Source organism: Corvus brachyrhynchos, unplaced genomic scaffold (genome assembly GCF_000691975.1).
Source record: "Corvus brachyrhynchos isolate BGI_N302 unplaced genomic scaffold, ASM69197v1 scaffold3, whole genome shotgun sequence".
Lineage (NCBI taxonomy): Eukaryota > Metazoa > Chordata > Aves > Passeriformes > Corvidae > Corvus > Corvus brachyrhynchos.
In genome coordinates this window covers 9836678-9859057 of record NW_008237619.1, presented here as the reverse complement: position 1 = coordinate 9859057, position 22380 = coordinate 9836678, and the positions used below count along the sequence as shown (strand labels likewise).

The following is a 22380-nucleotide window of genomic DNA, read 5'->3' as shown; positions in this document are numbered from 1 at the left end:
TTTCAGTACTTTGTGTTCATCTCCAGCTCTCTCTCTGCAGCTTTGTATGACAACCAAGCTGACTCCCCTGCTGTCATTTGGGATACTTTAACTGGGCAAAGTCCACATTCGGTTACTTTAAATATTTCTTGAGTATCTATTCACTCTGTGCTTTAGTGATCTCCAGACTTTAGTTTACATTCTTTAAAATTTGATTTTTGCCCCAAGTCCAGTATTTTTACAATATAACCTTTATATAAAACAAATGTTCCAGTACATGCAAAAGATTAAAGGAATGAAGGAGGCACTCAGCCGTCCTTTAATTTTACATGTGTTTAATGTTATCTTGAAGAAATGTACCTATTTTCATTTTGAATCTAATCTACAAGCTATGTTGGATGATTGTGCAAAGAGTCAGCATGAGAGCTGCTTAAAGAAATAAAATGCAGCCAGGAATAAGCACAGGATGTTCAGTGGCAAAATCCACTGGATAACGTTTGCTTACTCTCTTGGTACTTTTGACTTTATTTATGATATCCAGAGGATTGGAATCCAGAGGCAATCAGGCTGGTGGTTTTTGTCTGGCCTCTTACACACAGAAAGCAGCTAGACATTTCCGATCTGGGTTCAGCTACCCAACTCTTCTTCTAGTCTTGGGAATGGAGATGAAAGCAGGCTGTTTCAATTAGCCTGGCTATAGAGATGATCTGGAGCTGTGAATTAATTGATTTGAAGACCAAGAGGGACAGCTCCTGCCTAATAGAGGCCATGGAATTTCACTCTGTAATTACAGTTAAGTTCAGCTCCAAATCCAGTAGAAATCAAAGGTGACCATATAAGGCCCATCTCTAATCAAAAGTGGCTTTTTTTCCCTAACCACTAAGTGTAAAATATTCCATGTTTCTTTCTATTTCAAAAAGCCATTTGGGTCTCAAGTGAACCTGTGTGAAAGATCTTTATTCCTGCATAGACAGGAACAAATTTTCCACTGCTGCATGAAAAGACTAGAACAATGAAAGTATTGGGAAGGGAAGTGGCGGGGGGGCAGGGGGGGAGGAAAGCTCTGCCTTTTTGGCAGTACTCACAGAACATTAGTTAGGGTAGGTGGAGTCCTGCTGGGTCTAACCAACTGCTCAGATCCCCTGTAACATTTTACTGGCCTCCAGCTTTACACAGTACATCTCAGGACATGGAGAAAAGGCTCATATATACATATATTTTAAAAGACACAAAACTCTAGAGCGCGTATCCAAAGCAGATCAATTGCCTTTGCAATATTCTCAAAACAAAATGTTCCACCAGCAGAACTGATAAGAAGAGCCAAAAAATGGAAAACACTTGCTACCAATTTATTGCAGTCACCCATAAACTATTACTAGAACATTATGTATTGGGGTTCAAGCCAGAAAGCTATTAAAGCGGACTGCACTAGAGTTGTTCCACTATGCTACTGAAGCATTAATAAGTCTTCAGAGAATTGTGTTTACATTGAAAGAATAATCTTATAATCAAATTTTCACACACACAAAAAATGCAGCTCTTTCTAGAATTACTGTGTGCCTTTGCTCTCTCCCCCACACTGGCTGGTGTCTCCACAAATAACATCATTTTCTATGTTTCTGTCTGGCCCAAACCCTGACGTACATACTTGTTCCAAGCTGGACAAATTTCAAGATAAATGGTGCTAATTGACAGTGTTAATGGGTGCAGGATGTACCACATCCTTTCCCCCTGTTGTCTCTGTCTCAGTGTCTTTCACACTCCCTACAGCCATTCTTTGTACAAGATGAAAAAGAGTTAAAAGACAACACTTTTACTTAGACACACGAATAATAAACATCCAGTGATATTCTGTGGGGCTGTGTTTCCATCCCTGTTACAGGAAAACCTCTAATAAATCAGAAACCTCCTTTCCCATTTCAGAGACAGCACAATACCCAGCAAGATGATTATTAACCCAGTGATTTACTGGTTTTACCTCAAGAATTGATGTTTTCCTCTGAAAAGGTGTTCGCTTTCTTTTCAGCCACTTTCCTCTGAGAGCACCCAGGTGCAAACCATACAACAGAGCAGGCCAGGTGGAATTAAGGCAGCTCCTATATCCCTAGAAACTGTTGAAAACAGTACAATTGAGTTCAAATATACTAGGCCATCGCTCCAGATAAGACTGAAGATTCTACTTGAATTAAGTAGGAAAAAGGCCTAAAATTCCGAGAAGGGAAACCAGGTCCCCTGTATGAATTTATTCATGTTATCCCAAGCAGCTAGTTTAGTTAAGAGCTGAGAACTGTGTTTATTGCTATCATCACCACCACCACAGACACCAGATAACCACTTCAACTAATATTCCCACTTGGAGTCCTAAAGAGTGCAGGCCTGGTGAACAGTATTATGTTATGACAGGTTTATGATAACGCCTTTCCTGATTTGCCTGTTCAATTCCTGGAATATCCTTAAGGTTTGAGAGATGACTGGTAAAGCACTTCTGGCTGCCAGCTGGCCTGTAGGCTGTTCTCACTGGGCAGGAAAAGTTAAATTTCTTTGCAAACAGGGAGAATCCTTGGGAATAGAATACCATTGTAATGGCTGTAAATACTATTTTTGCTGTTTTCTGAACTTGTTGGCTAAATGTCCTTAAATTAGATCAGACAGTACTGATATACTTGACAGCAAATAGCGTAATCTGAAAAAACAGTAAGAGCTTGCAGCTCTCTCTGATGTCAATGGAAATTGTAGAAACTTGGTATCATTCCTTGACTTGGGCCTTTAGAATGAACAGAATTGAAGGTCAAATGTATCCCTTAAGTAACTTCACTTGATCCCACGTGGTTTTTACCTCTTGATTAATGACTGTGGGATATACTGCTTGCCCAGGCAGCACATTCATGTGTGAAGCTTTTCTACTTGCTCATGTAATTAGTTACATTTCAATCAAACTTACAACAAAAATAATAAGAAATCATTTCTATCTGCAGTAATACAAAGGACACCAGAGAGTGATTTTGCAGTAGATAACCAGGCCACATCTACAACTAAATCTCTCTCTAGAGTTTTGCCTCTTCGCAGCAGGACTTGGGCTCTGCTGCCATCATTCAGCTCAAGAGGTCCTTTTTGATTCTTCAAAGAAAATAGAGTCATGTGCCAGCACAACAACATGTCAGAGAGCCATTTTAGGTGAAACCCTTAGCATAATGCTTAAAAACTCTCTCTATGCCAGGAAGGGGAATGAAAATACTTAATCACAAAAATCAACACCCCAGAAAGGCTTCAAAAGCTCTCAGGTCTCCGGAGGAGATTTCTTCTAGGACCTCTGCAGCAGCTGAGTTATTGCACCTTCTGCTCCAGCTCCTTTAGTCCCTATGCTTGCAAAAAGTTGTCCACTGCTTCACTGAAGGGTTTACATTAAGACAGGAGTCTGGTGCCCAGGAGAAATGTCCTAGATGTTTTCTATGCTTAAAAGGCAAGATGTGCCTAATATGATTTTTCTGTAAAGAGCAACTGAAGTATGGTATTAATAAAAAATAAACGATGTTAACTTATGTTAAATCCTCCTCTCTTCTCCAAAAATACACAGCTGAAAAAACCCTACTCCAGCAGTACTAATGCACAAGCAAGTCCTCTCCATCTGCCAAATATGTAGGTCATTTCAATGAGTGACAGAGACAAAGAGGCCTGATTTTAATTCACGAAATATTCCTGCTAATAGCAAAGTTATTGAGACATCTGTTAAAAGCCTGACCTGTTATAACGGAGGGATATCTAAAATGACTGAAATTTCTATTTAAATTAATGCTACAGTATTTTATTGGGCATTTTAAAGAGGTATTGGTATTAACAAAAACATTATATAAATTAGAAACAGGCCTACAATAATCCTCCAGATAAAATCTGGTCCTGTCTTCTAATACTACGGTATGAGCTTGTATTTGTGCGTGCACTACGTGTGTATATATCAATATAGCAAATATCAAAAAAAAAAAAAATTAAAATCTTAAGAGCCATGGCAGCCCAGTTTAAAGTTTGGCAGAGAACAGTTGGCAGACACTAGAAAAAAAAAAAAAAAAATTAAAATCTAAAGAGCCAGGGCAGCCCAGTTTAAAGTTTGGCAGAGAACAGTTGGCAGACACTAGGAAAAAAAAAAAGAAAAAAAAAAGTAAGTATGTTTGATGGCCTGTATATAACTGAACATTCTTCAAATTCCTGTAATGGGAATGTCAATAGCATGGAAATCCTTGAAGTGTGGACACAGACAGATAAATGTGACTGGAGCCAAACACCTCCACCCAGAATGAATAGCAGACCTTCAGACAAAGAAAATCTACGTCATAATAAACTACCCACTCAGTAACAGTAACTAAACTAAGGTTTTTCCTTTGGGGTAGTGGTGAAGCGAGCAGAGGTGGGAGATATGGGAGGAAAGGTCTCTGAAGGACTGCCCTGCAGAGGCAAGGCATGCACAGGATCCCCCTATCAGCACCCAGAGAAAGGGAGCTGAGCACCAGGGAGGACTATCTGGCACTGTGTGCAGGGCTGGGAACTGGCCCATGATGAGCACAACAGCTCTTGGGTTGTTGGATTCAACAAAACAGGACCATGACAGGCTTTCTTCTCTTTGCATTAGGTGATGTGAGACAGGATGCATCACACAGAGGGTGAGCACCTCAGTCTCAGAGGCTGAACCAGGAGCTCTTTGCTGAATGTTCTTCTTCCTGCTGGCTCACTTCCAAAGGCCAGTGTTAGAACAGGGAGGCCAGATTTTCCAAGGCCACAGAGATATGAGCTAGAATGAGGGGCACAGGTCCCAGGTCTTCACTACAATTCCAAAGAAAACACTCAGAAGAGCACCTCAATCCCAACCCAAAGCGAACATGCAGCAGCCTTTCTTCTCTTTCTCACCCATATCTGGTTTCCTCCCAAGATGCTCCATGCCCACACAGGTGGATGTTGTAGGGCTTTCTCCAGTTCTGCCCTTGCTGTGGATGCCTTGTGGACTGATGAAATACTGAAGTGTAGCCAAAAAGTATGTAAATAACCAGATATAACTGAGGAACGAATCCTCAAAAGAGGATTGCTGAAAGACTTTGAATCATGTTGCAGGATAAAATACAGCTCAGAAAGTTTACCAGTCGACCACTTACACGTATTTTATATTTAATTCAAGGTTTCCTTTTTCTGAATCTAAAAAACACTAGTAACAGATAAATATATTTTCATTTAAATGCCACTTTGTCTCCAAGAGAGAAAATGCAAAGGTGTAACTCTTTTAAAAAGTGTGGGTCAGCCAAGGTAAACTCAATCCCGATGAAAAAAATTCTAGCAGGTGCAGAAAATACAAAGTCTAATATATGCTCCTACACTATTACAAGATATTGTGCATCCCACTGCAACATCCACGTAAGTCATAGCATAAAGCCATTTGATGTACCACCCATGTGAAATCTATTCCTTTTTTATGAAACTAGCTAGACAGAGGTCTGGTTTTAATGTTCCTCCTGAGATGCTCTAAGAATGTTCAGAGTTTTATGAGCATGTCTTTACTTTTTCCTTCCATGATCAATATTTTACCACTTTTCTTATAGCTTTTTCCTTCTACTGCTGTGTGAGACATCAATGTACCATGTAAAACACAAAACAAGGAGGCAAACTGCCTCTACTGAGGGTCTACCAAACATACAAAACACACAGATTCTTTTCTTCAGCACTCAGCTAAAAAAGCACTAACACACAATTAACAACAGCAAGAGGGAAAAGCGATGATTTTAAGCCACCAGTCTCACCTTAGCAATGAAATGTTCAGTCTTGATTTCACCCCTCCCTAAACTCTAAATACTTCTCTGTGCAATTCTAGTAAGTAATTTCTTAGCTGTATTTTTGAATGGATTATGAGCACACCTTAAAAAAACAAATGATCACCAAACAGTGCCTAGACAGGTTATATTCTACTTTGGTAAGATCAAGGGATATTTTTGTATTATTTCATTCCTCTGTCTAAATTCATGCTCTTCTGGCACAGACAGTGGCTTTGAGAAAAGTTCTTAAAATCCCTACTTAACTAGGATCAAATAAACGTCACTGAAGAAGCCTAACTGTGCTTTTGCTTGCAGTCATTATGAAAAGAAAATGGAGTAAGAGTCAGATCTGTTCAGAATGTCCATCATTACTCAGTAATACTTTCCATCCTTTCAGCCTCATTCAGGGCCTTACTTGACAGACCTTTCTCTAAGATCACCCTTGCAAACAAGCAAAAAGTACAGTCCTACTGTGTACTTCAGGTAGGACAGAAGGACAGTGGATGTACACTACAGAAACTGAACTTTGGGTAAAATTCCCTGTCAGAGAACCACACTGCCACCTTCTCAGCCCAAGGAATGTTAACAATCAGAATGGTACTTAAGAAGTAGATTATTAAAATCATTGAGAACCTCTTGTAAAAAAAAGGTCTTTCACTTGGGATTAAAAAAAAAAAAGAATTCTCTGCAAGTTTTCGTACTTAATATGGTTAAAAGTTACAGAACTGAAAGATGCTAGTGGGAGAAACCATTATCCAATTTTCAGTGCATGAGCACCTCAGAGCTTGTGTAATAAAAAGATTCACAGCTTGTCCATGAAGTCAGGAGGTCCCAGTCCTGTGAGCAGGTCTGTCCCCTCATACCCTGCACTCAGCTGAATTCACTGCAGTTCTCTATAGATTCCCCTCAAGAAATGTGTGTAAGTTCAAGGGCTTAGTTATTTTCTGTCTCTTTTAGTAGGTCCTTCTAACTTAGCATTGGAGGAAACAAAAGTCCTTATTCACTACAATCTTGCTTTTTAAAGAATGTTGACTCTGCTCCTCATGGGCAGCTAGTAGAAGCTGTGATTCTTTATCTTGTTTTAAAATACAGTCATTTTATGAAACTTTGTTTTCTTTTAATGCTGAAAGCACTGCCTCAGCATTTTCTAGACCAGACCAGAATTCTCCCCTTGTTACAAGAGACTTTGCTGTCTTACTTAAAAAGAGGACTTGTACATGGTTGGTCCCTATCTCATGTAAAGTGACTTGATCACACGGTGGCTTGGCATTCTCACGTTTTTGTGGCGGTTTTTTTCTTTTTTCCTTTTTTCTTTTTCTTTTTTTTTTTTTTTTTTAGGAATGCTATAAAACCCAGGGATTCATTACTAAGATCTGGTAAAATACTGAAAAAAAAAACCAACCAGAAAAACCCCAGTGAAACCAAATTCAGTCTCCACTAATGCAATACTACCATAAATAATCATTAAATATCAGTTTCTCAGAGGTGATCACGTTTTATTTGCACACAGTTGTTTGCAAGCCCTTTTCCTGGCTACCAAGCTTCGCTGGAAAGTTAAGGAAACTTTAAGGGAAGTAAATACAATTTTCTTTGAAACAGGAAAGGGACTCTAATAGGAGACAGAGGTCCAAACAGGCCTTCAGGTGGCCCAGCAGACCTCGGGCTTGGCCCAGCCTTCCTTAGCATCCTTGAAAACACAGGGAGATTGGAAGCAGGGGGAACATGACAGGAGCAGTTGGGGGACCAGCTGCCATAACAAATCATCATCAGAACTTTTAGCCATCTCAGAAGTACCACAGGTACTGTAGGTTTATACTGGGCCCAAGAGCTACTAAAGCTAATTCAGAAGTTCTCACTTCGGCACTGAGAGCCGGAATGAGGCCTCGGTTCCAAACTCAGGAGGTACAGAGCCAACCCTCCACCAACTTCTGATGACTGCACAAGCAAATTTCCACCAGATCTAATTCTTTCAGTGTACATTCATTTCAGACGGATAGAGCAGAACAAATCCGAGATCAACTTTTCTGATTTAGTCTTTAAACAGTACAGTTGAAATCTCAGTTCCTTTTTGGCTTCTGGAAAATATGGGATGCAAAGGAAGGTGGAGAAAATCAAGCACCTAGGCTTTACATTCCTGTTTTCTCTTGCACCTTGAAGGATAATGACAATGCGGGGACCAGGGGCCTCCAGTAAACTGCATCCTGCTGTGACTTTTGCATTCACAGCTGGCAAAATCTTTCTGATTTCCAGTATTTTTATTTCATAAAAGATAGTAAGAAGGTAAGTTTCAGTTTCCCCCCTCCTTTCACAGACACAAGGTGCTTCAAAGAACAATGCCTGACCTTATCCCGAACTTGCCCTCTAGGTGTCACCTGGGCAGGAAAGTGCTGTTCTCAATCTCGGTCTGTTCCCTTTTACAGTAAGTTCATGGGGCATTTTCACTCAAGAAGGTGTATGCTTGAAAGGGATTCTGTAAAGGTTCCAAACAGACCTCTGAAGTTCAAATCTTTGTAGAGATTAGAACTTTTCTGAAGTTCCACAACACAAACAGGTTGTGCTTTAACGTATAAACACAGAAACCTCACTTCAAAGCAGATGAGACTTAAGATGTTTTTTTTTCTTCCCTAGGAGTGAGAGGACTGTATAAAAGATTTCCTAAGTGGCTGTGATAGATCTCTCCACAATGGCTTGGCACATGTTGTGTGCACTAATAGTTTGTCATAAAAGGATGATCAATGCTCCCAAGCACCAGCCATAGGCTGCGGAGCATCAGGTTCACCCAGAGGCTCTGAACAAGTGCTGTGGCAAGTGGCAACCTCGCCATGCTTCAATTTGTCATCTAAGAAATGAAAATAACAGCTCTGTCCCTCCGTCAGTATCGCACAACCAACCATGTTAGAGCTGTGTTAGTAAATATGAGGGTAAGAGGGGTATCACTCCCTGTTACTGAAGACCAAACAATTATTTGTTTTCAGCCTAGCTGGTGGGGCTTTCCATGCTGAAAGCCAAGGGTGGTTTAGGATTAAATTTATGGTGTAGTGTACAAAAGTTGCAGGATACATGCACAGAAGCTACTTTCCTCATCTGTGCCTCTCCCTCACTTGTAGAGAACTGCACTGAAGGGAATACTATAGTTTCAGTGCCACAAAAGTTGTGAGACCTTTGAATATTATGCTAGTCATAAAATAGGCATTTAAACAGTTTCTGAAACTAGTAGAGGCTTTTAGGGAACGGAATGCAAAGAGAAAACACAGGATGCTGGAAGGCAGTATGGAGAAAAACAGGTTGAAAAGATTTAACCAGAAAAATTTCTTAATTTATTTTCTTATTTGCATTTTGAGCTCTAATATTCAACCAAAACCTTCCAGGAGTCTCAAATAGTACCTTAAGACTTCTGGACTACAGCCTGTCAGCCTAAATTCAAAGCTTTTGTCCTTTCCACTTGTTTTCCAACACCATTACTATTCCATATATCTTAAAAAAACCCCCACCTAATCCATCAAGTGGGGCTTAATTTACACAGAAAAAAAATTATATATTTCTCTGGACATCAGACATTCCTATTTCCAAACTCTAGACCAAAATTTGAAGTTAGACCTTAATGTGGGCTTAATGTAGACTTAAAGCTAGCTGGTTTTGGTTAAAAGCAAATACAATGAAATGTAAGAAATAAGAAAAAGCTACATGAGAGAAACCACTGGAGGTTGGATTGTGTTGGATTTTTGTTCATGTTTATTAAACATTTCCCAAGAAAGAAAACATTTTTACCACTGAATGACTACCACAGGAACCCACTAAAGAACATTCCAACTAGTCTAAGAAATAGCAATATGTCAAAGAGGAAAGAAAGCAACCATATTCACAGGATCAGTCAAATTCTCTTTTCTCTTTCCCAGGCAAGACAAGTAACCCAAACACATATGAACAGAAGGGGTGCATATGGGCTAGCACAGAAACCTCACATTTCGATTACAACTCATTTTCAAAAGAGACTTTGGGTATTTCTGATCCCAAGATAAATCAAGCCTTAAAAGAAATGCAGAGGGCATTATTTCCTAATGGATGATCCACTACTGAAAATGGATTGTAAGAACTTCAGGCATGATTGAATCTACTATTGAAATACTGAGCTGGCATTTGAAAAAGACAAAATTAATGTGTACAAATGGAGAACAATTCTAGAGTAAAGCTTTTGTGAGAGAAAATTTAAGGAGGTTCAAGGTATTTTTCATACAGGATAGGCAGATAAAAGTGAATAAGAACCAATGAGAAAACCCTTTCAAATGCAAACATCAACTACCTTGCATATAATTTTGTTCTTCTGGGACTACTGAAAAATCCTCCATTTACTAAAGTGATAACTGTACTGAGCTTTCCATCTCAACTAACTAGTGGCATGCCATCCTCAATTTATCTCCCATATAGAAACCAGTTTCCAGTAAAGAACTACTACAAAAATACTGTATTGAGTACTGTGGTTGTAAAATTCTGAAGGTGCCAGCAAACTCAAAGATCGACAAAGCTGTGATCAACACTGGCAAAGCAAGTTGGAAGACAAAGTTCAGCTCCTGTCCCAAATATAACTCTGCAGGAAAAAAAAAATATTAACTAACCACAAGTAAAAGTTTCAAGTCTTTTGATCTGGAGTCATCATTCTGTATTTAATTCTGGTTTATGTAATGCCTTCTTCCCTCCACACCCCAATTTCAAATTTTTTTTTTTTGCTCTGGAAAATGGAGTTTAAGTATAGTTATCTGTTATTCTTGCTGATCAATACCATCTGTGGCAAAAGACTAGGGAGTTATACTGGACAGATTAAACGCTGAAAAGCTTTTAAAATTACCAAGAAATCAAGTGCAACATACCATTCTGTTGATTGGTCTGGATTAACTCCTAAAATTGGCTGATAGAAAGATATGAGAATCTTTCCAAAAAGTTAAAACCTGTAGCTAATAAAAGTAGCGGTAATATGAAAAATTAGGTTCTTCTCCCTTTAAATCACAACCCATAGAGGCACTGAAGTAAATCCCTTAATCTCTTTTTAAGTAGCTATTTTATCCCAACTTCCTCTGTGGTTTATACCCTCAAAGCATCTACACCACAATTCAAGAACAGCCTTGACAAAGAGCTTCAAGTTTCTTTTCTTCAAAAAGCATCCAAAATAAAAATTAAAAAAAAAAAAAAAAGAAACTCACAAAACCCACCACCAAAACCAAACACAAAAACCCCAATCCCACAACAAAATAAAAAAAATTTCAGCAACAAAAAACTCACAAACCCACAAGAACCACTAACCTGAGTTCAGCTTTCCTGATCCTTTAACCCCTGTTCCAAGACCATGCATCAAGAAGAAACATTCACAACTCTTAAAGCCACATTATACATTCACTGAGGCATGCAAATGATTAAAACACTGTATAGATCATTAATCTCTTTTCACCCTTGTAACCAATTTATGGACAAGAAAAGTGGAACAGCAATTTTAAAGCCTCAAGTTCATATCCATGGAAAGTTTTCCTCTTTCTTCACACAGTATTCAATAGAGCACTAAGCAGATCCAAGGAGATCTGTCAAGATTCAGTGCATGGCAGCCAAATTAACTCACTCAGGATTTCTAGCAAGCCAAGGGTGGATTGAGATGCAGACCCAGAAATCTACATCTCTTAATCTCTTGCTGAAACTGAACAGCTGATGAAAAACCTTAGTAAAACCTTTCAGAAGAAAGATTCAGTAATCAGTTTTAAACGATGATGTTGTTTCTTGGGGAAAACCAGAAAAGGGTATTTCAGATGTTGGACCATGCCTTCCTCAAACAACAGTAATTCCACAGAGTCATAAATCTGGGCCTTACTCACTAAACTCATAAAAGGTGCTGGATTATGAAGGTGAAAGTGGTTGATTAGACAGGCTTCAATTCAATGGTGCCACATAAACTTCACCAGAAATGCAGGTGTCTTTACCTACACACCACAGATGGGAAATTCCAGGCAGAACAGCTGGGTAACACATCTCAGACCACAGGGGAAGTCCTGTCAGTAGCCAGGGGAGTAGACCCTTGCCCTCAGACCCACATTCACATCATGCCTCTCAAATTGCAAACTAGACCAGTTCTCCATTTGATAACAAAGCTTAATCCTATCTTTCAATTTTTAGGAAGAGTAACACTGCAGATGTTGACAGCTTGTGGGATCTCGATGATCCCACTAGCTCAGCAAAGGAAACACCAGTGTAGCAGTGACGGTTACAGACTGAAGTGGAGGCTCACCAGACTTTAAGGAACATGCCAGAGGCAGATGGTTATACAGCTATGAAAGGAGAGCATTGTAAACTAAAACCACATTCTACAAACTCCTTCCTTGTTTAGACATACGCACCCTGACTATTTACTAAACACATCTCACATCTTTACATTTCATCATCTGCATCAGCTCTGAAATATTTTGTGTTTGTTTTTGCTTAAATAAAAATAAACAGGAATTTTCACACCTGGTGCTCACATTTAAAGTCACAACACAGATAAAGAAGCACTCATGAACTGGCAAAGGAACACTCTATATTTGAATTATGGGTTCCCATAACATTTCATTCCTTTGGTTAATGCATTTCTTTGAACTCCTCTGTCCTAAGTGCACAGGATATATGAGCATATCAACACTTCCATGACAGACCAAATCACCCACTTTCCACTGCAGCAGATTGACATGTCATGGAGAGTGTGATTAGGAGGTCATCAGAGTACACAAAGCACCAGATTAAAGCTCAAAACCAAGACATATTTGCTCCTTGGGTTATTAAAAAAAGATCAGCAGAGGAAAAAAAGCCCTGTTGTAATTGAAAAATATGAGGCTTAATATATTGTTGAAAACCCTTCTGTGCAAGGCTGTTTGGGATTTTTTTTAAGCCAACAGTATGTTATCTTTTGATAGTGAAAATATGCATTTATTATAATGTGGCTTCTACTTAGGCTGGCATCAGGTTGACAGGCCAGTGGATATAAGCAGGAGGATGAATGTTTTCCTAAGTCTCAGATCCTTCTGATTCTGCCTGTAGATCACACTGCTGATTATGTTACAAAACAGAAGATAATTCTTTGGATCACTGTATTTCTCTCAACTCTAGCCCACTACGATCCAACGTCTGCTTTTTTAATATAGGAATCCGAGTCTGCCAGTTTGCTATCCTTTCTGAGAAAATCCATCAGAAAGAAGGGAAGCAGGCAAGCTATCATCATATCCCACTGATGTCCAGGAAATGCCAGCCTAGCAGCTGTCACAACAAAGGAACTTCAAAGCCACAGCAAAAAAACTAACAATTGCCCTTACTAACACTGTATCATTAATGAAAAACTTTGTAAGTACCAGAATCAGCTTAACAAGGAAAAAGAAGAATTAAAAAAAAAAAAAAAAAATAGGGTAAGCAGAGAGGTATTTGGTTGTTGATTTTTTCCCCCCTTTTTGAAGGAGAGATCCAAACGCCCACATTCTCCATAACGTCCTTGATTAAATTCTTCAAGAAAGTTATCATTCATGCCACCTCTAACCTTATGTCTTCTTACTGAAAATTTTCAAGGAAAAATGCTTTCCATCACGTCCTTGGTGCAAGAACTCAAGGATGTGCCTTTCTCATGAGCTCAGAAAATTTTAAAACCCCTTGTCTCCTTGGAGGAAGTAAACAGATGTCTGACAAACACTTAGGTTTACATAACATTTCTTCCTCCTTATTTATTGAAAAAAAAGTCTTTTTAGAAAGCACTTCATATTTTGAGAACACTGAATGCTTTCTTTCCTTTTTTTAGTACTTTTGGCAAAGTATGTTTTTGATTATTTAAAGATAATCTCTATTCTAAATTGCATCTGACTCACATAACCTCCATACTTTAGAAACCACAATAAAAGTGCCATATATTAGCTATAAATGAATATGGAGTGAGTCAGTGAGTAGTTAAGGACATTCCATGAAAATGCATGAACTGCATACAAACTTTTTAGAAAAATATTCTATTTAATTTTTAGAATTAACAGTATAGACTCGCTGGAACAAAGAAAGTACTGTGTTTTTTTTTAAATCCCAGATGCAATGTGTTTTATTTCCCTTATGTTTCTTTGTCTACTGCACAAAGAAACCTGTAGTGAAGTGACAGAAACAGTGGTGTTTTCAGAGAAAAAATAGTCACAACTTGTACATACTAAAGGATTTCTGTAATTATAGGTGTTTTTTTAACTTGTTCACTGGGAATACCTTATTTTTTGGCCTTTGCAAGGCCATCTTACAATATCAAATTACAGAAATTTCTTTAGGGAAATCACATGTTTTCCTCTACCTACTGAGTTCAAGTGTGCTTAAGTTCAGTGCTTTGAGTATTAAAAAAAAGGAGACAAGAAAGCTGATACTTCTACTTGTCAAGGCTTGTATTCTCAGCAATGTCTTAACACTGAATACATGAAGAAGTTCATTAAAAACTAACCGGAGTTTTCCCTGCACCATCATGTTTGCAGATCCAAACACTGGGGAGTCATGCCCCTTCCACATGCATCCCAGATCCACTAGGCATGGTATAAGTAACTACATAAAAATCCTAAGTAGGGGACATGAGACAAACAGAATTCTTACAGCACAAGGTTATGGCTATAAAGAGAGTCATAATAACTCCCATTCTATCAAACCCGTAGCTACTGTCTGAAAAACAGGTTTTTTCAAGATCAAAATCTAACAGAGGTAACACATTTACTACAGATGAACCTAAGACAAAGGTTCTCCATTCCAACTTAAAAGCAACAAAAGCTGACTGGACCATAATCTGAGCATGAACTCTAAACATGACGTGGAAACATATCCAGGAAAGGGCCTTAGCTATCCTGCCAGACATAATTCACTTCCAGAAAAAACATTAAGCACATAGGTGTTGAGCACGCTGGAGCACAAAGCTAGGGAAAAACAACAACAAAACCCCCCCATGGTAAGGAAGGAAATGCTCAGTGGGCCCAGGAGTACTATACCCAAAGTCATGCAATATCCTTTCCTACTGCCTTTCTTGACTTTAGGGTACACTAAATGCTTGGATGGAGAATGCAGGTTGAGTTCCAACAAAATTATGCAGCGACATCTCAGCTAACCCCCTGGAATGGACGAGTAGGCAGTCAGGGACACCCCAAAAATAACAGAAGATAACAGCAGTGATTAGTTATTGATCTCACACTGAAACATGGGGACTGAAGAAAACAGACTTTTGTAGCCAGTATTCTGAAGCCATAAACTAAGGTCATGCAGAGCTCTGGAGACAGACCACGTGTTAACCCCAAAGCCCATGTTGGTGGAATCTCACCTTTTTTCAACCCCTGCTCATCTGTCACCAGCACACAGCGCCAAGTTCAGGGTTCAAAAGACAGTCCACCCACCTATACCTTTGGCTCACAGCAATATTAAGAATCCTCTCTGTTAAATGACAGCTTGGGACAGCAGCTCTTTGAGCAGAGTAACTAAATAAAAAAACCCCACGCAGGCTACTAGTAACAAATCTTAAATCAGCGGCTGTTTTTCTAAACATGATAAAATAAGGATTTCCTCAAATGAGACTGGTGTGGGAGATCCTAAACCCTTTCCCACTTAATCCCCATAGGAAAAAAAAAAACCTGGTGTTCACCCACACAGCTACAGCAAATCTTTTCCCCTCTTCTCTGATGGAGATGTACCCTCCCCTGATATCTCTGCCAATAAAATGAGAAGGAGGAGCGAAACTTAATGAGATATAAAAATATAACTGGATTCCTTTTTGCATCGTTTGCTGGTTCTATTTTTGGACTGTTTACCCACTGAGGTGACATGATCTGTAGCAACAGAGCATAACCCCAAAACCCAGCATCCCTCTCGGCAACACTTGCTCTGGTGCATCCAGGCTGAAGCTCAACAACGGCTGATGGTGCAGAAGAGGATCATCCACACTCGGAAAGTGAAACAACTGAGAGAAGGATAAAAGAATTCTTATTCTTGAGGTCTTAGATTGTAGGTGGCCACATGTGCCAGATAGCTAAGGATGGAAAGGCTCTTCCCAAGAGTATGATGACTGGAGCAGACAGCCCAGCATTTTCAGTGGGGAAGATATCGGTTCTAGTGAGCCTAAGGAAAACAGCAACAGCTTTCTATCATGTAACTTTTTCAAAGACATTTTTCAATAGAAGAAGGACTAAATAGGTCACAGCAAACCTTACATGCTGTCAACAAAGACTGGAGTGGTTTTGCCGAACTAATCTATTCTGTAATTGAAAATGGCCCATCCCTTCAGCCTTCCCTCAACAGCCTTCCTCTCTGGCCTCTGTCGTACCAAACAGTCTCCCGTTTTGCCCAGCCAGGTACTTTTACAAAGCAGAACAAGTGCTTTTATGAAACCAAACTCCCCAGCCTAGCAAACGAAAGGACATTTCAAAACATACCTGGCTCACCTGGTGCAATTCCCCCCTCCGCTTCCAGCAGTTTAAAGATAATGTAGGATTACTGAGGTTGGGCGTGCTCCCAGCTTTGTATCTGGAGTACTATAAAGAATGGCATTTGGTTTGCTTTCTCCTGTATATACCTGTGAAGTAGGACCTCCTTATATTCAGCCACTCCAGAACTAAAATATTACAGTAACCTAATATCACACAAGCTTAAGGGCCTATCCCCAGATATTTGCTCAGAGTTGTCCAGTGAATTCAAAGCCACAAACACAAACCCATTCTATACACAGAAAACCCTTTAACAGAGCTACTGCTTCCCAGTGAGTTACAGAATGCGTGCAACACTGGGTACTGCTCTGAAGTTGGAAGCAAGCACTATTTATACTGCAACAGAGAGCAAGTTTGGTCTTAACAGGAGGGATGCCAGCTTCCCAAGCTGGCATGCAGGATGGTTTTGCACATAGGAAAATAAAAATGAGGAACAGAGGGCAGAGGGGGGAGCAGGAACTGTAGTCCTCACTCCTTCTGTCTGTATCTGTTACAAGTGCAAAACCAGCTGTAAACAGTAAAGAAGTCCCTATTTAGCAAAAAATACCATCCCAATTATACAGTGGTCATGACAGTTTAATATTTTTAGACTTAAATTAGTCCACTACAATTCACTAGAACCTCCTAACTAAATGAAACATACAGTCTAAATCTGCAGCCTTTATCAGAATGAATAAGTACCTGCTGATGACTCTTAAGTTACAGGGGAAAAGTCTACAAAAAACCATTTTTTAATGTGATTGCACCAACTTACAGAGATGAAAGAAGAGAATAAAAGAAAAAAGAAAACACCTAGCATGTCATGTTAATCCTTTGCCAGGATATTCCAAAATGCTATTCTTCATTATATTTCCTTGACTTTTCTGCATATATTTTGTTAGTGACAGCTTGATTCTGCCTACGCTTATCAAACGGATGGGTGCATGCACAGCCATATGATGGAAAAAGGGCTTCTCCATAAGAACAGCAGCTGAGGGCAGCTTGCTGCCACCAGAATGAACCCTCCATGTTGCAGCTCATCCTGCAGGAGCCCTTGGGAAAGGAGAACTTGGGACACAGGTGAACCCGCCCGCTCAGAGTCTAGCAGCCACCACTGAAGCATCACTTGGTCTCAGTAGCTCTTGGAAATAGGTGGCACCAGACTGGAGAGCTTTTGTGTGCACTCATGTGTGTAATCTCTGGGCCATGTGAGACTGCAGGCTTTTTACCACCTTTGTGCAGAGTATACTCCAGGACTTCAGCTCATGCAAGTCTCAGGAAGTTTTTTACGATTCATGCTGAAATTTTTCCTTGCTGAGTTTTACCCCTTTGAACATCTTAGAATAATTCCTTTTTTGTCTTAATATTTTACACCCTTCAAATACTTGTAGATTGTTATCATATGTCTTAGTCATCATTTAGTCCAAACTGTACATATTAAAATCTTGTAATCTTTGCTCATATTTCAATCTCTTCAGCCTCTTAACTTCTGTTGCTCTTCTCTGAATTTTCCACTGAATTCTTGACAAGTTTTTGGCAACAGAGTGGCCAGAATAATAGTGTCATGGACACCTTACGGCTGTACAGAGATGAAGAGGGAAACTTGTGCAACACCAAAATGACATTAGCTCTTCCCCAAAAAACAACAAATATGTCTAATCTGTTGTTCAGGATCACTTATTTTTAGTGGCTGCATCACAAAATACTCTGAAATACAAGTAAATATTCACCTAAAAATACTAACTCAGAGACAAGAGTTTAGTACACTCAAACCTGTGCTTAATCAATCTTCATGTCACCTGTGAGGAACATGACATGGAACAGTATTCACCTGCAATACTGAAGAGCAAATTGCTGAAGGGAAGTCTCAAAAGACAGGACCCATAGAAAAGGGACCACACAGAAACAAAGAATCCAGACAGTTTTTTCACCACAAACCAAACTAAGGAGCAAATTACAATCAAAGAGGTAAGGAGGCAAAGCAACATTTTAAAAAGGAAGTATTTTAAAATAGATACAACTCTTCCAAACTCTGTAAAATTCTAGCATACAAAATCTCTACAAAATAAGACAAAGCATGGTAGCTTTCTGTGTTGTATATTTGGACTGTAGAAATATTCTTCAGGTAAATCTGATCAGGCATGGGACTACGATGCATATAATCTAACTACTATCTCCCTAAAAGTTAGGTATCTAACTGAAGCCACCATAATCATCTCTAGAGAGCCATTAATCCCATCCTAAAACCGTAATATATTTAGGATGAATAGCTCTCTAGGGGTATTTCTCCTCCTTTCCACTGATAACAGAGGGAGACTAAATAGCTGTCTCAACTGCATTTTTCTTGAAGATGACTAAAGTTAAGCAACCTGTACCCTAACATCATTTATAGCAGCTGGTCTCTAAAGGAATTAATGTAAGCAATCAGGTTGTGCAGGATCTTTGAATATTATCTTCTCTGGAATCTTCCAATTATTTGCTATTAAAACCAAAGCAAGCAACCAACTAGCCACCAAAAAAAAAAAAACAAAAAGACTTACAGAATTGTATTCAGATTTCTTTTCACACAAGTCTCTTAACATTTGTACCAACATGACAGGTACAGGATGACAGAAATCTGTCACTGCCTTTAGAGGTAGGGTTCAAATGCTCTGAAGTGGCTATTAGCTTGGGAAAGTTTGGGAAAGAGCATTCGACCTTCATCTGGTTCACAACAGGTTGAAACAGAAAATGAGCCAGGAACAAAGTTACTCAACAGAGAAGACTCACACAAAGATAGGACTTAGCAATCAGGCAAAAAAGTTTCATTTTAGAGGACAATTATGGGAAACCATATGGTTGCAATGGTAGTGATCTGCAAAACTTCCAGAAAATTATGTCTGAGGAAAAGTGAGAGAAGAGTGAGTCTATTAAGACAGAGCTGACATGAGAAAACACACACACTGGCCACAAGGAATGTGCAAGCTAAGAGAAAAAAAAAAAATTTTTAAAAAGAAGAAAAGAAGCGGGGGTTTAAAAAGAAAATAGAAACCAGAAATATAAGAAAAGAAATATAATATATTGACAATAGAAACCACTTTTAAGTCAGTAAATTCAGATTACAATGGATGTAAGTGGCTTTTAAGTGAGGTCAGGGTACTCTCCTGAACTTTCCAAATCAGGGAGGCAACACAGGAAGAAGGTACAACAAAGAGACCATAAGGAATAAATAAAATCTACAAAAAAAACCACCTGAAGGATATCAAGGCTCAAAAGTGATTACAATTTTCTAGAAGCAAAGCTGAAGGAATCAGTGTTCCTCACTGTCCTCACAGCAGAGGCAGGAATCAGGCAAGGATACAAAGCCTAGAGATAACTGCATCACACATGGATACAACTGGCACATCTAATGAGAGATTTTACTTATTTGACCATGGGAAATGTGGTTAAGGGCAAGAGGACATTCACCTCACACAAAAGGAGGAGGGTGCTGGGCACTAACTTGCTAACCTACTGAAGGTCTTTTAACAAGGACTAAAATGGGCAGGTGAAAAAAAAGATCTCACAGCTAAATACAAACAACAATTTATAATGAAATAGTAATAATAGTAATGATGCTGTAATATAATAATAATAAAAGCACAGGCTATCCTAATAAAGAGGAAAGAAAGAGAATAGCAGGGTTTTAACATCTCTAAAGTATGAGTACTTTACTGCTACCAAGACAGGAAAAAAATCCTGACGAAAACAGGGTATCAGAGTATCTAAGTATAAAAGTTACACAAACATGTACAGACAAAATCATAATGGTTCAAAGCACAAAATTAACAAGGAATGTCAAGAATAGCAAGAAACCATTCTATTAGCACATTTAGGTAGATGAGGGAAAATGTGGCTTCGTTAATCAATGTAGAGGAAGTTCAATTGACAGATGATGTGAGTAGGCTGAAATGCTTAACACCTTTTTTTACCACCATTCATTCAAAATTTCAAGTGGAAAGACATGGATAATTCACTTAATTCTCACAAAGAGAGGTATGGTCTTACTCCAGAAGAAATGGCAAACAAATTAGAGAGTACTGAGTTAAATATTTTTCAAATAATTTGTATATGAATTCATCCCGGTCTCCTTAAAGAATTGTCTGAAACACACTTCGAGACTTTGCAGAAGCCAAGAAAAGACTCAAAGAATACATCTAGTACCTACCATGCAGAGAGAGAAATAAAAAAACAGAATTTAGGCTTAATTCCCAGAAAAAGTAGTGAACAATGAATCAAATCAGTTTTTAAGCACCTAAGTATAAAAGATGAGTAGCACTCAACACTGCTTTAAGAACAAATCATGCCAAAATAGCCTGATTTCCTTCTCAACAGGAAAAGAAACCTTGTAGAAAGCAAATGCCATGTACCTTGACTTTATTTTGGCCTTTGACATCTTATATATTTTTATATGCAAGCTAGGAACAAAACAAGCATATCCATGGTATCACACACATGCAAATCTATTTTGGATGAGGGAATCTACAGAGTAATTATCAAAATACAAGAATGCATCAACTGGGTTTCTGCCCTAAGTTTTGTTCTATTTGACTTTTTTATTAATAATCTAGATGATGGAATAGAAAACATTATTATTAAACCTGCAGATGAATGAACACAGGAGGGCACTGAGTGGCTGAATAAAATTCAGAATTACCTTGGCAAATAAAAGAAATCTCAAGAGGTAATGGATGAGATTCAACAAGACTACAGGTAATGTACCTGGGCAGAAATTATTAATGACACAAATACAAGATGGTGATAACTGAGCAGGCAGCAGTTTTCAGAAAAAGACCTAGAGTTCCTGTGAATTATAAGCTTGGTATAAGTTAGCAGTATTTGACAAACAAGGAGTCAATCATCTTTTTAAGGTTTGTAAAAAGAGACGTGTAACTCCAAGGACAGAGGAAGTAATCTTTCAGCTCTATTCAGTTTGGGGAACTTTCAGGATGTAAACAGACAAATTATGGGTAGTGCTTTCAAAGCAGATGTGAAGCATCCACAAAAAAAAACTATGTTAGAGACGAACAGAAAGTCTTTAGAACATAATCCAATACCTGCTAGACCTTTCCATTAGCCTGAATAGCAGCTGGAAATTCAAAAAAATTTGGTCATCTGCTCACTGTCAGGGAAAGAAAAATGAATAATAGGTACAAAACTTCTTGAAAGCAGCAGCAAAGGTAGAGTGCTGGAAATCAACTGCACCAGGGCACAGTATTTTGTTTTTTTAACAGCAACTTGACGATTTTGTTAAAAGTACATTCATCAAGACTGTACTATTGTATTAAGAGAGCAGAAAATCTAGTAAGTCGACTCCATTTATTTTCAATGTTTTTAAACTCCTCCAAAAGCAATGAAGTTTCTTGGTACCAACATATCAGCAGTTCTGTGATGAACCGCGAGTGTGCACAGGTGGAGACATGTCTGGACTGTTCCTACTTTCCCTTCAAAACAGACCTCTCCACCCCATCACCTTCCCATCCTTCTAATGCAGATTCTACTTACACCAGCTATTTACACAAATTACTGTCCACGCCCTTGTGTCACGGCTAATCCCATGGCACTGGTCCCTGCTTCATTCCCTCTCTGCCTTCCTCACCCCCTCAAAACCCCCTCCTCTTACCCCTGTCCCACTCCCTGCTCTGTTCCTCATGACCCCTGCCTCATGTTGCCTTGGGTCTCCTTCCCTGTCCTGAGGAGAAGGTGCAGATCCTGCCAGGGTCAGTGTTTTGGCAGCAGCTGCTGGGGCAGAGCAGGCTGGGTTACCACCACCAAGAGAACCAAGTTACCACCTGCCACATTGCTTGCCTGAAGCACTTTTCAGATGTTCAGGGCAAATACCTGAGGAAGAATGTTTATCATGTGGTCAGATAAGAATCTTGGCAGCAGGGTCGGGAGCTTCTAGCTGTTCGAGTGGCTGAAATATCTCAATGGATTGCTCCAGTCTGTGGCAAATATCATAAAAGAAGACTGCGGACAAATGATTTCCCAAGTCAGGCTTCATAGCTTTTTGCCTGCCTAGAAGACAGGCACCTCAGCTGTCCCAATGTATAAAACTTCACACAGCCGTTTGTGTTACCTGGGCTGTCACTCCAGAAAAAATGCCTGCTGGCAGATCTCCCTGAGCTAAGGACTTC

The 22380-nt window shown here is 39.2% G+C and overlaps 1 protein-coding gene across 1 annotated transcript in view; it reads right to left on the bottom strand.

Moving 5' to 3' along the window:
* Positions 1-22380, bottom strand: part of ZBTB20 (zinc finger and BTB domain containing 20) — a 449829-nt gene that overhangs the window by 407255 nt on the left and 20194 nt on the right. The gene's annotated exons all lie outside the window — the stretch shown is intronic.